The sequence below is a fragment of the Callorhinus ursinus genome, unplaced genomic scaffold (genome assembly GCF_003265705.2).
Source record: "Callorhinus ursinus isolate GAN/ISIS: 27379988/994484 unplaced genomic scaffold, GSC_fseal_2.0 scaffold23, whole genome shotgun sequence".
Lineage (NCBI taxonomy): Eukaryota > Metazoa > Chordata > Mammalia > Carnivora > Otariidae > Callorhinus > Callorhinus ursinus.
Window position 1 is genome coordinate 19,354,900 of NW_027397085.1, and position 17,359 is coordinate 19,372,258.

General features: G+C 40.8%; 1 protein-coding gene across 25 annotated transcripts in view; it reads left to right on the forward strand.

The window, feature by feature from the left end:
- The window catches only part of ANKRD55 (ankyrin repeat domain 55), a 496,355-nt gene that overhangs the window by 233,989 nt on the left and 245,007 nt on the right, over positions 1–17,359 (forward strand). For 13 of the 25 annotated variants that reach the window (XM_073905461.1, XM_073905462.1, XM_073905453.1 and 10 more), the window contains one exon: positions 8,090–8,310. The exons of the other annotated variants lie outside the window; for them this stretch is intronic. The gene's annotated coding sequence lies outside the window, so the exon portion shown is untranslated. The remainder of the gene's footprint in view (positions 1–8,089; positions 8,311–17,359) is intronic. 25 annotated transcript variants of the gene reach the window in all.

Sequence of the window (17,359 nt, forward strand, 5' to 3'; positions counted from 1 at the left end):
TGATTATTGATTGAATTAAAATCCATCATCTTTTTTTGTGCCTGCTTTTGGATTTATGACTCCATTTTATCCTGACTTTGAATTTTTTTTAACCATAGGCCTTTATTACCTAGAGAGATAAATACAGGTAGATAGATAGATAGAGATAATAAAATGAATATGTGTGCCCCACCCAATTGTATGTGGAAGCTCTAAGTCCCAATGTTTTGGTATTTGGAGGTGGCGCCTTTGGGAGGTAATTAGGTTAGATGAGTCATGAGAGTGGGAACTCCATGGTGGAATTAGTGTCCTTGGAAGGAGAAGAGGAGAGTCCAGAGCTCACTCTTTGTCCACTCTGTAAGGATGTGGTGAGAAGATGACGATCAGCAAGCCAGGAAGAGGGGTCTTGACAGGAATTGAATCTATCAGCACCTTGATTTTGGACTTTCCAGCCTCCAGAACTGTGAGAAGTAAATGTCTGTTGTTTAAACTGCTCAGTCTAGTATTTGTTACGGCAGTCCAAGCTAACTAAGTAGCTAGCTAGATGGATGGATAGATAGATAGATAGATAGATAGATAGATAGATAGATAGATAGACAGATAGTTTTGATTATTGCTTTAAAGGAACAGCTATTACCCTTAAGCTTCCAAATTTCACTTCACAGAACCTATGCTAGACAAAACATTAGCACAGGTGCCCAAAAAGGTATGTACAAGGGGATTCATCATAGCATTATTTGTAATAGTGAAAAATTTAACAATAATCCACATTTCCATCTTTTAGAAATAATCAAAGAAACTACTATACATCAATTCTGTAGAAGATTATGCTTCCCTTAAAAAGAATGAGATCAATAAATGGGTACTAATATGAAAAATATATCCAACTTAAGAAAAACTAATTGTAGTACACTACACAGAGTATGGCACAATTTAAGCATTAAACAAAAACTCTTACCAAACAAAATGTGTGTTTTCTTATGTTTGAATATATATGTGAATGTATATGGTTAGAAAAATTCTAAAACTATACATAGTAGATGAATGATAAGTATACACAATTGAGGAACAATGTAGGTGAGTAGGCACAGAGGAGTTTGCTTTATCTGTATTGTTTTAATTTTATCAATGAAAATCTGTTATGTAATTAAATATTCATTATGATGATGAGTGGTGACTAGGATTGTAGGCTTGAGAAGGAAAGAAAAAAGAAAGATACACATAAATCAGGGAATTTTTTCCCTTTAAGTCTGATGTTTTATTCATTTCATTGGGGCAGGACATTTGGGAGTGGGGAAGCAAAAATTGTCTGCTGCCTTTTGTCATACAACAGCAATACCAAAAAGCTCAGTGAGTGTTCCGGGAGTGCATACTGTGTCTGGGGTGTGTCCCAGTGTGTTTAGTTGTGCTCATTCATGCTGAGACATTATTTTTGCCCATAAAAGGAAGAATTACAACATCGAACCTGGATTATTCTCATTTCCAAACAGCCCCAAAATGTCAACACAAGGCTGTCAATCTTTTGTTCTGTTCCTCTCTCACAAACACTCCCTGGAACCCGTGCCAATAGTAGAAAACAAATGTAGGCAGGCACTGTTTTGACAACACTGAAAACGCCAGTGATTAGGAGTCAGGAGAGAGTAAAAGTGATTAATATGCTCCTAAAAGAACAGGGAGTGCACCTCTAGAAGAGATTGTTGGATGGGTCTCCCTACTTGTATACATTTTCATACCTAAACAAGGGCACATGTTCCCACACAGGTTTCCCCTAAGTAACCTCTTGCTAAGTGGTTCCTGTAGCATTTTCATAATGGTAAGGTTAGGTGTGTGGAAAGTTCTTAGAGGATGGGGGAAAGGTTGGAGGGTGGCAAAGGGAGTGAAAAAGTCTCTCTTTTACTGTAAAATATTCTTCAACTGATAAAGTGGATTTTGGTGTCTTTTTTAAACCAACAGACAAGGATTTTCTGAATTTAGCAGCAAGCCATGGGCTATGGCACTTGACAGTACAATTACTAGTTCTTAATTTATGAGACAGAAAATCTTTGTTTAGCTCATTGCACATAAAGTAAGGTTGCCCTTGAGTAACTTTAATTACGTACCCATCGCTTTACCAAGTGGTTGTCTTTTTTCCTGTAAATATCCTCAGTTGTGTGTAGTTTGAACTCCAAAGGGCTGCACCTCTGTGAAAAAATGAACCAGGAAAAGACCCCACTGACCAGCACAGGGAAGCTTGTTTGTGTCTGCCAGAGCTGTATCTGGAACCAATATTTCCCCTGATAATTTGTATTCACAAGCCTCCACTTCATGAGTTTGAGGTTAACTATTTTTATATCTCTATAGTCTTAGAAATACTAGATGAGAAATTATATTAAATATTGGTCTTGGGTCTGTGGTACACCAGGGTTACCTTATAGAAGTACAGGCATACTTTGGAGATATTGAGAGTTTGGTTCAGACCACCACAATAAAGCAAGTCAAATGAAATTTTTGGTCTCCTAGTGCATATCAAAGTTATATTTATAGTAAACGGTATTTGATTAAGTGTGCAGTAGCATTATGTCTTTAAAAAATGTACATATCTTAATTTAAAAATATTTTATTGCTGGGGCGCCTGGGTGGCTCAGTCGGTTAAGCGGCTGCCTTCGGCTCAGGTCATAATCCCAGGGTCCTGGGATCGAGCCCTGCATCGGGCTCTCCACTTGGCGGGGAGCCTGCTTTTCCCTCTCCCTCTGCCTGCCTCTCTGCCTACTTGTTCTCTCTCTGTATCTCTCTGCCAAATAAATAAATAAAATCTTTAAAAAAATATTTTATTGCTAAAAAAATGCTAACCATCATCTGAGCTTTCAGCAAGTCATAATCTTTTTGCTGGTGGAAGTTCTTTGCGGGTGGAAGGACTGATCAGGGTGGTGGCTGCTGAAGGTTAGGGTGTCTATGGCAATTTCTTAAAATAAGAGAACAATGAAGTTTGTTGCATCAGTGGACTCTTTTCATAAACGATTTCTCTGTAGCATAAAATGCTGTTTGTTAGCATTTTACCCACAGTAGAACTTCTTTCAGAATTGGAGTCAGTCTTCTCAAACATTGCCACTGTTTTATCAACTAAGTTTATGTAATATTCTAAATCCTTTGTTGTCATTTCAACAATCTTCACAGTATCTTCGCCAGGAGTAGATTCTATCTTAAGAAACCACTTTCTTTTGTTTATCCACAAGAAACAACTCCTCATCCATTCAAATTTTATCATGAGATTGCAGCAATTCAGTCACATCTTTAGGCTCTGCTTCTAATTCTAGATCTCTTGGTGTTTCTTACTACATCTGCAGTTACTTCCTCCACTAACGTCCTGAACCCCTCAAAGTCATCTATGAAGGTTGGAATCAGCTTCTTCCAAAGTCTTGTTAAAGGTGATATTTTCACCTCTTCCCATGAATTGGGAATGTGCCTTAATGGTATCTAGAATGGTAAATCATTTCCAGAGGTGTTTAATTTACTTTGCACAGATCCATCAGAAGAATCACTATTTATGGCAGTTATAGCCTTATGGAATGTATTTCTTTAATAATAACACTTGAAAGTAGAAATTACTCCTTGATCTGCCAGCTTCAGAATAAATGTTATGTAAGCAGGCATGAAAACAATATTCATCTCACTGTACATCTCCATCAGATCTCTGGGGTGACCAGTGTATTGTCAATGAACGATAATATTTGAAAGGGATCATTTTTTTCTGGGTGGTAGGTCTCCACAGTGGGCTTAAAATATTTAGTAAACTGTGTTGTAAACAGATGTGGGGTCATCCAGGCTTTGTTGTTCCATTTATAGAGCACAGACAGAGTAGACTCAGCACAATCCCTAAGGGCCTTAGGATGATCAGAATGGTAAATGAGCACTGGTTTTAACTTAAAGTTACCAGCTAGGTTAGCCTCTAAGAAGAGAGTCAGCCTGTTCTTTCAAGCTTTGAAGCCAGGCACTGACCTCTCTCCTCTAGGTATGAAAGTTGAAATGTTCAGTATGGTTACTTTCATGAATTATTATCTTCTAGATAACTTGCTGCAGCTTCTACATGAGTGCTTACTACTTCACCTTGCACTTTTTCGTTGTGGAGATGGCTTCTTTCTTTAAACCTCAGGAACCATCCTCTGCTGGCTTCAAACTTTTCTTCTGTAACTTCCTCACCTCTCTTAGCTTTCACAGAATTATAAAGAGTTAGGTCCTTGCTCTGGATTAGTCTTTGTTTTAAAGGAATGTTGTGGCTGCTTTGATTTTCTGTCCAGACCACTAAAACTTCAGTGGACATTGAGATAGGGGACATTTCCTTGTACAGGACACAAAAATCAGAAACCATGGAGGAAAGATGGATAAATTCAAGCTTTATTAAAATGAAAAACTTCTGTGCAAAAAAAAATTCCACAAACAATGAAAGAAGAAAAAAAATAGTCTGAGGTAGATACTTGTACTCTATATAAAAAGGAATCCCATAACTTAATAAGAAAGTGATAGTCAATCCAATTGAAAAGAATATGAATAGGTCACATAGGAGGCAGTGTAAGTGGTTGATAAACATATGAAAAGATGCTCCAGTTCACAAGTAACCAGGAAGTTGCAAACAACAACAAAAGTTGGCAAAGATGTCGGGAAATGGGAACACTTATGCATCTGAGTGTGGCATATTTTGGAACCACCATTGTGAGAGAAATTTAGCAGTACCTAATAAAGCTGAAGATGTACAGACCATCTCTCCCACCTGTCCACAGATGGCAGGTAGTTGGTGAATACCAACTGACCAACTGACTTAATCTGAAAAATTTAAAAAAAAAAGGTATTTACATGGAGACAAATGGAAAAATTGCTTTTCCGAATGAATTTTTAAGTACCTGCTGTGCCTGCCAACAAGAAGAGAAAGGCAACTAATTGAAATTATGTATTTCAAAATAAGTGGGCATGAGAAGAACTTCTTCAGAAGTAAAAGCACTGCTCTGTGGTCATTTTCATTTAACAACTAAAGATGACAAAAGGAGAGGAGCCAAGTAGCTTATGACCTCACTGTGGAAAGGCAAAATAAATCAGCTCCGAAATTGTCTTACTCAGCAATAAAATTTATCCAAAGGTGCAATACTGAAGTCAGATTCTGCAGTGCAGACTAATCAGATGGTTCTTGAGCTTTAAGCTATAAGATGAAACTTTCAAATGCTTAAATGTATTTGTAGCTATTGAATTTCCTGATTTAAAAAAAAAACTCTGTTTCTATTGTAGGTTTTTAAAATAATTGACTCCTAAGCATCTTATTTTTCTTGAATTGGCCCTGGTACAAAAAGTTTGTTCATTGCTGCCTTAAGTATAACTGTGTGTAACAAGAACAAAGGCTTAAAGGAGGGGATTCACCTAATTGAGCAATGTTGGAGACAATGGGAAATAGTTTTAAAAGCAGTGGCCTTTTTCCCACTGGAAAGCATCTACCCAGTACTATCCTGCAGGCTGCATTGATTTGCCTCTTTATAAGACCAATCATTATAGGCACATAGAAAATAAAAACCTGCCCCAGTGATTTTGAGAAATGACCAAAGGGAAACTATTTGCTCTGCCACTCCCAAACCTGAGCATATGTATACTTTTGAATGAATGTATCTTTGGTCTGCGTGGCTAGCGGGAGATTTTTCGGTAGGTTTCCCACTCGGAATGAACACACAGTCCCAAGGGTAAGGGCAAACACTGAGGGCCTGGCCCTAAGGCCTTATTTGATCAGGTAAGCAAGTTTAAAGGGTTAAATAAGGAAATAATGAGTGAGTTGGGTTTATGAGTGGGGTTGCCTAGGGTTTATGATTTACTTTATCTACCTATACTTCTCCTTTAGCAACTGGTTTGGGGGGAGGGGTGCATGGTGTGCTACTCAGCCTGGTAACTGATGAAAATGATTGCCCTATTCTAGTCTAAATTAAATGGGGTTGAGATTTTAGAGTGACAGCAAGGTGACAGCTGCCCTTTCAGACCTGGGTTTTCAGAGAGGACAAGAGGAGAGAATTAGGAAAAGGGAGCCTTATTATTATAATCCTGTCAGGCTTAGGGACAGGGAGGTAGATGTTCATGGGCTTTTGAAAAGAAAACATGTGTCAAGTCAGGCTCTTCAAGCTGATAGCAAACAGAGGCACATTTTCACAATACTAAAGGTGCCCCAGTGCTATATAAGGCACCTTTGAAGATCACTTCATCGGGGGTGGCTGCTTTGGACACTGGATGTGCACAGGTGCACCTTAGCACAAAAGGGCACCTACCTGGTGGGCATTCTAAGGGAGGAGAGTAATGTGCCCTTTTAAGCCTTCACCATCTGTTAATACTTTACAAATCCTTCATGGCCTTATCAACTCCTGCCGCCTCAAAGTGCCTTTCCATCCAAAATGCCGCAAATGTCCTGAGCCCTCTGAACACACTCTAGGTGGATACTGACCATTCCTTCACACCAGTAGCTCTAGGATTTGCCTCCAGGTCATGATAATCAGAGCATGTTAGAGCTTCAGTCTGTGGTCCGAAGAAGAATTTTGCAAATGAGAAAGTAAGGCCCAGATAGGTGAAGTGACTTGCTAAAGTAGTCACTGGAAGATCTAGCTTCCAAACTAGCTGCAGACTCAGTCTTGTGCTGGGGGCCCTATGCTCCAATGTCTAGGGATAGAGGATGTCCTGGATCTGGGAGAAATTCTTCAGGAAAAGGGCAGATTCCTGTCCTCCCGGTCAGGGCCTCCTATCCTCCACTGTCCCCACCCCCTGCAATGCCCCAAGCCACTTCCAACTCATTAGAGAATACCACCGACTTTAAACTCCACATAGCAGGAGACCTAGAAAATCCTGGGCCACGAAGAGGTCCTGGGCAGGAAAAAAAACAAGCGCCTGCAGACCCACCATTCCAGATGGCGAAGTTACATCTCTGTGCAGTTTAATTACAAAATACTCTTTGTGACTGGAACATAGGGAGAGGTTATTCCTTTTTTTAAAGAGCCAGTTTCCCCCTCTTGGTAGCCCTGCCCCCCCGCCCCCCACCCCAGGCACGTCAGCACCTCTAAGTGTACGGCAGGAAAATGCACTTGGACTTCACAAACATTTCCACTGGTGAAGCTAGGAATTCTTAGAAAGGCAGCCTAGCACAGGGTCTGAGTGGAGTCTGTTACTGAGAATTCTGGTTCTCATGTTTTTCTCAGTGTTTGTTTATGAAATCTGCAGATTTTATGTGTTTTCAGCTTTTAAAATGCATTATGATGGCCTTTAGAGGCCTTAGGTAGTGTGTGTGTGTGTGTGTGTGTGTGTGTGTGTGTTCCTTTAAGAGGCAGCTCTCTGAAAGACAGGGTTTCCCTAATTAAAGCCAGAGAGCTCATTGGAGGGAGTGGCTGCAGGGCTCCGTGCATGGGGAGAGGAATTGTTTTTTTATTCCTGGGATCCTCCTTCTCCCTCTCCCTCCACTGTCCAGATGAGGAAGAAGAAGTGGGAGATTATTTACCTATTCACCTAGTGAAGAGGTACACATGGCATGTGGGAATGAAATCATCCATAGATACCTTTAGTCATCATAAGTAAAAAAGCTAATACCCCTATATCCGACAATTGAGACATTGTGGTTAGAAGAAAGATACAATTTTATAGGTAATTGAATTAGAAACATTTTTTACAGGTTGTACCTGCCCATGCCACTTTATTTCCCACTGCTCCCTTGTGTTGGCCCTGGGGTTTTCTTGGGCAGGGCCCTTTGCTATCCACTGCTGCAATGTGCTCGTTCCTCTCTCTGCCTTTCTTCAAGCCTCTCCCTCCTGCCTGGAATGGGCACCCCATTCTCTTTCTCCCTTTGCCTCTGGCCTAGCCAAGCCTTGCCTTGGCTCCAACCTGCTTCCCAGTTTATTTCCCCCCTTGGATGCTCTCTTAGCTAACTTTGTCCCTGCATATAGTCTGAGCCCCTCATTACAGTAAACAGCTACTGGCTGCTCTTATATTTGCCCGATGTCTCTTTACCTCTTCTCCTGATGATGTCACCTCCTCCTCCTTTGGGAGAACTGTGCATCCCCATTCTGTATAGCTTCCCTGATATGTGTTCCCCAAATCCTCATTTCTAACACTTACTACACTTTTTCAGGGGCCTCTCAAGAGAGTGAATGCTACTTAAGAGGGGGAGACTGCCTGCAGGGCTTACCGCTGTGCCCTCCATGCCTACCTTGCTGCCTAGCTCATAGTAGGAGCCCAAGGAATGCTTCGAGAAGGAAATGAAGAACCAGAAGTCAGAGCATCTTGACTTGCAGAAGAAGGAAGATGCCTTATTCAGATAATTCAGAGAAAACTTCACTTTGGCATAGACAAGTCAGTACTGTTCTCTTCTGCACATGTCAACATTTTTCTACTCTATGCTTCAGTTTGACTGCAATGATTAGGTCAGATTGAGACCTTCAGAGCTGAACCCCTTTGTAGACCAGACCATGTAGGAGGAAGCCACAGTACAGATGCTGGGCAGAGATTCTGTGTGAAACATAGGGAAACGCAAGGACGTTAGGGTTGCAGACAAGGGGAGAAAGGTCAAGGTGAGGAAGTATAGGTAGGGGGACAGTCTCGTAGTGCTCTGCAAGGGGAGTCTTGAGACATTTAGAAATGTCTAACCTGAACCTTGAAGCCACAGTGAAACCTCTCTGGCCTCCCTCTCAGTTGGGTAATTTTTTGTTTACATTTTTTGCATAATTATGCATTTCCAGTTAAGAGGCTGGAATGCCAAGGGCTTCTCTTCTTCCCATTGTTTCCCTGGGGGTTTATTTGGAAGAGCTATGAATAGCAGGATAGGCTCCCTGACCTTCCTCTACTTGATTTCCACACTAGAGTGGCCAATTCAATCTTTATCTGAAAACATCTACACTCTTTGGGATGAAGTCTTAATTTAGCAGAAACCCAAGAAAAGCCAAGCCAAAAAAGGAGTAGTCAGAAAAATTACAGATCACATGCCCTTTTAGGGATTATTGACTGTGAGCTAAAATGCAAATCACCTCAGTGCCCCCAGAACTCATATAGGTCCCCATTTCTTCTCCTTCCACTTCTACCCACCTCTCTTCACGTCCTCAGAACCTTCCTGATGGCTCTAATTTTCCTCTTAAGTGATGGAAAAAAATAATGTATTGCTTTTCAGGGGTACTTGGAATTTAGCAAGGGATAAATCCATAAGCCAAAGGAATGAGTCTCAAGGTGTAGGATTTAGGTATCAGGGGGGATTTTTCTGGGGTAAGAAACTTTTCTAGAGCTTCTGAAGTCATGCCATTTCGGTGCTTGCCAGTCAGCCTATTCTTAAGGCAACCCTTCCTTATAGGATATTGTTATATGCGATTTTTATTATTTCTGGCTTCTCAGGCATCCTTCCCAACCCTAGCACACTATATCCAGCAGTTTGGGGGCAGAGCAATCCTATTTCTCCAGGAAAATAAAATATCCCCTGGAAGTTTCAGGCCTTTCCTTTAAATTTTACTACACAGAAATTGTGTAGATAAGAGACTATTTCTTTTTCATGTTCAGGTTCCCAGTGCCTAGCACAGAGCCTGGCATCTAGGTGCCTAGTAAATTGAATGTAAGTGACTCTAACCACATTGGTATAACTAGTCCTTGTTCAGTTTAGAACAGATGCTGTATTTGCTGGAAATCTGTAAAAGCAAAACAGAATGGTGTTGATTATTAGTTTTCTCTTGAAAGCAAGCAACAGAATGCCTGCCTAAAAGTTGCTTACATAGAGGGGTTTATTTTTCTCTTCACCCAACAATTAGTCCAGAAGTAGGGTCTGTTCTGAAGCTGATGAGGACATCAAGGAGCCAGACCTTTCCATTTTTCCACTGCTTATTCCTCATTTGGTCAGAGGTGTCTTTTCTTATGGTCACAATATAGCTGCCAGAGCTCCAAGCGCTATCTTCTCAGCAGCTGCATTTGGGTCAGTGTGGTCCATCCTAATCTCTCTCTCTGTGGGGGAGGAAATCTGCCCCAGAAACCTCAGTACACTTCCTCTTATACCTGATTGCCCCAAAGTAGATCACATGGTCCCTCTACACTAATCACAGTGTAGGGGAATGAAATCACCTTCAGGGGCTTCCGCAGTCTCAGGCTTTCTGACCCAGGAGAGCAGTTGCTCTTCCCTGACCACCGTGGCCCCAGTACCTGAGCCCAGCGGACAGAGTGGGAGTACTTCTCTGGTAAATGACCAAGAGCGTCAGCCCAGACTCAAGCATAGCAATATTCCTCTCAGGTTTTTTTCTGCAGATATAAATCCAGGTTGGCTACTTCTCAAGATAGATAGCCAGTTAATTGAGAAGGAGGAGACTTTAAGAGACCCAAGACTATATTATTATTTTTAATTAATGCCTTTTTAGAATTTATAGGAAGAGTTGAACTATCCTGCCACAAAGCGATTTTACTTTAAAGGAAATTGTCTTAGAATGTTTTCATAAGGTTAAATATCCCACTCAAATTTACTTTTCCTCTTAAAAGAGAAACTTAACAAACTTTACCATGAACTATACTTAATCCATTTGCATGGGAGTACTTGACATTTTGACTGGTAACAGATCTTTAATATTTGAGCTTGTTGTTTTTTACAGTGTAATTTTTTTTTTTAAATCCCATTCTAAATTCGATAGGTGGGTGTGAATGGGAAAAACATTCACTATTTTGGTTTGCTTGGGTTGGGAGGGAAGCACAGGAATCCAAGTTCCAAAGTCTGGTTTAGAAGGTAACTCGAGACCTGTGAGGACATTGAGAAAACCACACTCTATTACTTCTGTGCATTGCTAAAAGTTGTGGAAGGAAAGAAACATGGTTCTGTGCATGCATGCAGCAAAAGAATCTGACCTAGACCCTGAGGCCCAGGAAGGCTTCATCCGGAAGTGATACCTAGGGTGAGACCTAGAGAAGTAAAGTAGTGGAACAGGTAATGGGTGGGGTGAGGAGGAAAGAGGGCATTGCGGGCAGAACGAACTGCATTGTGAAAGTCCTGCGGTAGGAGAGGGCAGAGAGCTTCTTCCGGGGCTGCCTAAGGCCTGGGTGGCTGTAGTGCTGGAGTGAGCAGAGAGAAGTAGGAGATGAGGCTGCAGAGGAGAGCGGGGATCAGACCACAAAAAAGCAGAGCACTTTCTGGTGTCTCTTCTTTTTTTCTTAATTTTTTATTGTTATGTTAATCACCATACATTACATCATTAGTTCTTGATGTACTGTTCCATGATTCATTGTTTGCGCACAACACCCAGTGCTCCACGCAGAATGTGCCCTCTTTAATACCCATCACCAGGCTAACCCATTCCCCCATGCTCCTCCCCTCTAAAACCCTCAGTTTGTTTCTCAGAGTCCATCGTCTCTCATGGTTCCTCTCCCCCTCTGACTTACTCCCCTTCATTCTTCCCCTCCTGCTATCTTCTTCTTTTTCTTTTTTCTTAACATATCTTGTGTTATTTGTCTCAGAAGTACAGATCTGTGATTCAACAGTCTTGCACAATTCACAGTGCTCACCAGAGCACATACCCTCCCCAATGTCTATCACCCAAGCCACCCCATCCCTCCCACCCCCCACCACTCCAGCAACCCTCAGTTTGTTTCCTGAGATTAAGAATTCCTCTTATCAGTGAGGTCATATGATACACGTCTTTCTCTGATTGACTTATTTCACTCAGCATAACACCCTCCAGTTCCATCCACGTCGTTGCAAATGGCAAGATCTCATTCCTTTTGATGGCTGCATAGTATTCCATTGTGTATATATACCACTTCTTCTTTATCCTTTCATCTGTCGATGGACATCTTGGCTCTTTCCACAGTTTGGCTCTTGTGGACATTGCTGCTATAAACATCGGGGTGCACGTACCCCTTCGGATCCCTACATTTGTATCTTTAGGGTAAATACCCAGTAGTGCAATTGCTGGATCATATGGTAGCTCTATTTTCAACTGTTTGAGGAACCTCCATACTGTTTTCCAGAGTGGTTGCACCAGCTTGCATTCCCACCAACAGTGTAGGAGGGTTCCCCTTTCTCCGCATCCCCGCCAACATCTGTCGTTTCCTGACTTGTTAATTTTAGCCATTCTGACCGGTGTGAGGTGGTATCTCATTGAGGTTTTGATTTGGATTTCCCTGATGCCGAGCGATGTTGAGCACTTTTTCATGTGTCTGTTGGCCATTTGGATGTCTTCTTTGGAAAAATGTCTGTTCATGTCTTCTGCCCATTTCTTGATTGGATCATTTGTTCTTTGGGTGTTGAGTTTAAGAAGTTCTTTATAAATTCTGGATACTAGCCCTTTATCTGATATGTCATTTGCAAATATCTTGTCCCATTCTGTCGGTTGTCTTTTGGTTTTGTGGACTGTTTCTTTTGCTGTGCAAAAGCTTTTTATCTTGATGAGGTCCCAGTAGTTCATTTTTGCCCTCGCTTCCCTTGCCTTTGGCGAAGTTTCTAGGAAGAAGTTGCTGCGGCTGAGGTTGAAGAGGTTGCTGCCTGTGTTCTCCTTTAGGATTTTGATGGACTCCTGTCTCACGTTTAGGTCTTTCAACCATTTGGAGTCTATTTTTGTGTGTGGTGTAAGGAAATGGTCCAGTTTCATTCTTCTGCATGTGGCTGTCCAATTTTCCCAACACCATTTGTTGAAGAGACTGTTTTTTTGCCATTGGACATTCTTTTCTGCTTTGTCAAAGATGAGTTGACCATAGAGTTGAGGGCCCATTTCTGGGCTCTCTATTCTGTTCCATTGATCTATTGTGTCTGTTTTTGTTCCAGTACCATACTGTCTTGATGATGACAGCTTTGTAATAGAGCTGGAAGTCCGGAATTGTGATGCCGCCAGCTTTGCTTTTCTTTTTCAACATTCCTCTGGCTATTTGGGGTCTCTTCTGGTTGCATACAAATTTTAGGATTCTTTGTTCCATTTCTTTGAAAAAAGTGGATGGTATTTTGATGGGGATTGCACTGAATGTGTAGATTGCTCTAGGTAGCATTGACATCTTCACAATGTTTGTTCTTCCAATCCATGAGCATGGAACGTTTTTCCATTTCTTTGTGTCTTCTTCAATTTCTTTCATGAGTATTTTACAGTTTTCTGAGTACAGATCCTTTGCCTCTTTGGTTAGATTTATTCCTAGGTATCTTATGGTTTTGGGTGCAATTGTAAATGGGATCGACTCCTTGATTTGTCTCTCTTCTGTCTTGTTGTTGGTGTATAGGAATGCCGCTGATTTCTGCACATTGATTTTATATCCTGCTACTTTACTGAATTCCTGTATGAGTTCTAGCAGTTTTGGAGTGGAGTCCTTTGGGTTTTCCACATACAGTATCATATCATCTGCAAAGAGTGAGAGTTTGACTTCCTCTTTGCCGATTTGGATGCCTTTGATTTCTTTTTGTTGTCTGATTGCTGTGGCTAGGACTTCTAATACTCTGTTGAATAGCAGTGGTGAGAGTGGACATCCCTGCCGCGTTCCTGACCTTAGGGGAAAAGCTCTTACCTTTTCCCCCTTGAGAATAATATTCTCTGTAGGTTTTTCATAGATGGCTTTTATGATATTGAGGTATGTACCCTCTATCCCTCTACTCTGAAGAGTTTTGATCAAGAAAGGATGCTGTACTTTGTCAAAGGCTTTTTCTGCATCTATTGAGAGAATCATATGATTCTTGTTCTTTTGTTAATGTATTGTATCACGTTGATTGATTTGTGGATGTTGAACCAAACTTGCAGCCCAGGGATAAATCCCACTTGGTCATGGTGAATAATCCTTTTAATGTACCGTTGGATCCTATTGGCTAGTATTTTGGTGAGAATTTTTGCATCCATGTTCATCAAGGATATTGGTCTGTAATTCTCCTTTTTGATGGGGTCTTTGTCTGGTTTTGGGATCAAGGTAATGGTGGCCTCATAAAATGAGTTTGGAAGTTTTCCTTCCATTTCTATTTTTTTGGAACAGTTTCAGGAGAATAGGTATTAATTCTTCTTTAAATGTCTGATAGAATTCCCCTGGGAAGAATCTCTGGCCCTGGGCTTTTGTTTCTTGGGAGATTTTTGATGACTGCTTCAATTTCCTTCGTGGTTATAGGTCTGTTCAGGTTTTCTATTTCTTCCTGGTTCAATTTTGGTAGTTGATACATCTCTAGGAATGCACCCATTTCTTCCAGGTTATCTAATTTGCTGGCATAGAGTTGCTCATAGTATGTTCTTATAATTGTTTGTATTTCTTTGGTGTTGGTTGTGATCTCTCCTCTTTCATTCGTGATTTTGTTGATTTGGGTCATTTCTCTTTTCTTTTTGATAAGTCCGGCCAGGGGTTTATCCGTCTTGTTAATTCTTTCAAAGAACCAGCTCCTAGTTTCGTTGATCTGTTCTACTGTTCTTTTTGTTTCTAGTTCATTGATTTCTGCTCTGATCCTTATTATTTCCCTTCTCCTGCTGGGTTTAGGCTTTATTTGCTGTTCTTTCTCCAGCTCCTTTAAGTGTAGGGTTAGGTTGTGTATTTGAGACCTTTCTTGTTTCTTGAGAAAGGCTTGTATTGCTATATACTTTCCTCTCAGTACTGCCTTTGCTGTATCCCAAAGATTTTGGACAGTTGTGTTTTCATTTTCATTGGTTTCCATGAATTTTTTTTAATTCTTCTTTAATTTCCTGGTTGACCCATTCATTCTTTAGTAGGATGCTCTTTAGCCTCCATGTATTTGAGTTCTTTCTGACTTTCCTCTTGTGATTGAGTTCTAGTTTCAAAGCATTGTGGTCTAAAAATATGCAGGGAATGATCCCAATCTTTTGGTACCGGTTGAGACCTGATTTGTGACTTAGGATGTGATCAATTCTGGAGAATGTTCCATGGGCACTAGAGAAGAATGTGTATTCCGTTGCTTTGGGATGGAGTGTTCTGAATATGTCTGTGAGGTCCATTTGGTTCAGTGTGTCATTTAAAGTCTTTATTTCCTTGTTGATCTTTTGCTTAGATGATCTGTCCGTTTCAGTGAGGGGGGTGTTAAAGTCCCCCACTATTATTGTATTGTTGTCAATGTGTTTCTTCGCTTTGGTTATTAATTGCCTTATATAATTGGCTGCTCCCATGTTAGGGGCATAGATATTTACAATTGTTAGATCTCCTTGTTGGATAGACCCTTTAAGTAGGATATAGTGTCCTTCTTCATCTCTTATTACAGTCTTTGTTTTAAAATCTAATTTGTCTGATATAAGGATTGCCACCCCAGCTTTCTTTTGGTGTCCATTAGCATGGTAAATTGTTTTCCACCCCCTCACTTTCAATGTGGGGGTGTCTTTGGGTCTAAAATGAGTCTCTTGCAGACAGCATATTGATGGGTCTTGTTTTTTAATTCAATCTGATAGCCTGTGTCTTTTGATTGGTGGTATCTCTTCTTTTAAGGACTCTAATCCTATCAGATCAGGACTCCACCCATATGATCTCATTTAAACTTAATTACCTCCTTCCTTATATACCCTGTCTCCAAATATAGTCACATTTGGGGTTAGGGCTTCAACATGAATTTGGGGTGGTGGGACACAATTCTGTCTATAACAGCCAGTAAGGGAATCCATATGAAAATATTTGGTCAGTGGGTTCTCAGGGTGGTTCTAGGCCTAAAATCCAATTCTGAATCATTTCCTCGGTGCTGGGCATGAATTTCCCTCTGGAATGTCCAAGTGAGTAAGGCTCTGTTATTAACCACTACATTTGAGGTCACCTCGAATAAGGATAGAGTTGAATGGGAGGACAGGTTATGAAATGGCTGGGGTGACTGAAGTATCCAGGCAGGAGCTGGAGAAATGTCAGGTGATTATCAGAATCTCTTCCCCATGGATCTCAGATATAACTGGGAGGTGACTGAATGCCACCAGTCAGTGCAGAATGGGGGTCAGAGTTGGTTCATTTGGTTCTGGAAAAAAAGAGGTAACATACGAAGGCTGGAAAATCCAAGGGCAGTTGAATGAGAATGGTTGGTTTCTTTGATTCTATGACTAAAGTGTTTTTGGTATTTGCTGGAATTACAGTCTATAGGAGTTATTTCCTTTTGGCTGTGGTATGCATTTTCTGTTCCTTCTCTTTTGTGCATAAGATATATCTGTGGAAAGGAGTTCCTGGTGTAAAAAAGTGATGTGAATATTGTGGAATAATTATCCTGAGCCAGAGGAGGAGGCTAATTAACCTTCCAAGAGTGACCTCTCTCAGTTATGGGACTAATAGCTATTAGTTGTAAAACGTCGCTGGAGAGAGCCAATGATTGATGTCCCCAGAGGTAAAAGCCATGCAGAATCAGAGAGCTGGCCCTGGATGGAACCTTGAAACCATGGAGGGCAGCCTTCTCCTCTGGCAGCTGAGGACTGTAAACTCAAGAGGGATTTTGTGTTTGAGTCAAACTGTCAGTCACTGGCAGAGCAGTCCCTGACAGCTAGGTCCCCTAGGTCCCAGGCCCTGCTCTTTATTCCAGACTCTTTCAGGTAACTGCATAGGGGCTTGGAGATCCCTGCATACATAGACTTCCTTCTTTCAACAGCCTTTTAAAACTTGGGGCTTTGGAGGTTTTCATTCCCTCTTCCAAATAACATAATGATAAAACCAAAAGGTTGGACAACCTTGTGAAACCTAGAAAGAGAGAAACTATAAATGGAAAAAAGATCAGGGTAAATCGAGATTACCATAAACTGACTTGGGCTTCAAATGAAATCAGGCACAATTTTTATTTTTCCTTGGCTCATTTTTCTCAGCTCTTCTAGTGATAATATATTTTGCTTGGTCAATTGCATTTTTGTAAGACATTCTCAATCTTCTATGAAACAAGGTTGAATGAAAGAAGGAGCAAGAAGAATGGAGATGCAAGCATTTTCTGCATGCAAGCTGAATACAGGCACCATAGACATCACCCTTGGGGTCAAAGATAGATATGGGAATCTTGGTTTACTTTTGTTTTCCCATTTTCTTGCCATTTATGTGGCACACAGAGTCACTTGCCAAATCCCACATTTTCCAGGTTAATCCAGTTAAATCAGCCTTTAGGACAATGTTTCATTGTACATATACAGTAGGGTGTGTGTGTGTAGACATACTCTATATACTGTTAAAAACATGGAACTGGTTCAAGATTCTAAGACAAATAGACAAATGCAATGGAATGGAGATCTCAGAGAGAGAGATTGCAGACCCTATATCACGGTACTTGACCTATGAAAATGAAAATGGTGCTAATCCAAATCAGTAGAAGAGACAGATGGTTTAGTGGTGATGTTAGGAAATCTGGGTCACTACATTAAAAAAAATAAAACAGGATCAATACTTTATGCCAATATAAAAGAAGACTTCAGCTAGATCAAAGATCTAAATGTGAAGGTAAAACCATACAGGTAATAAAATAAACCATAGAAGAATATTT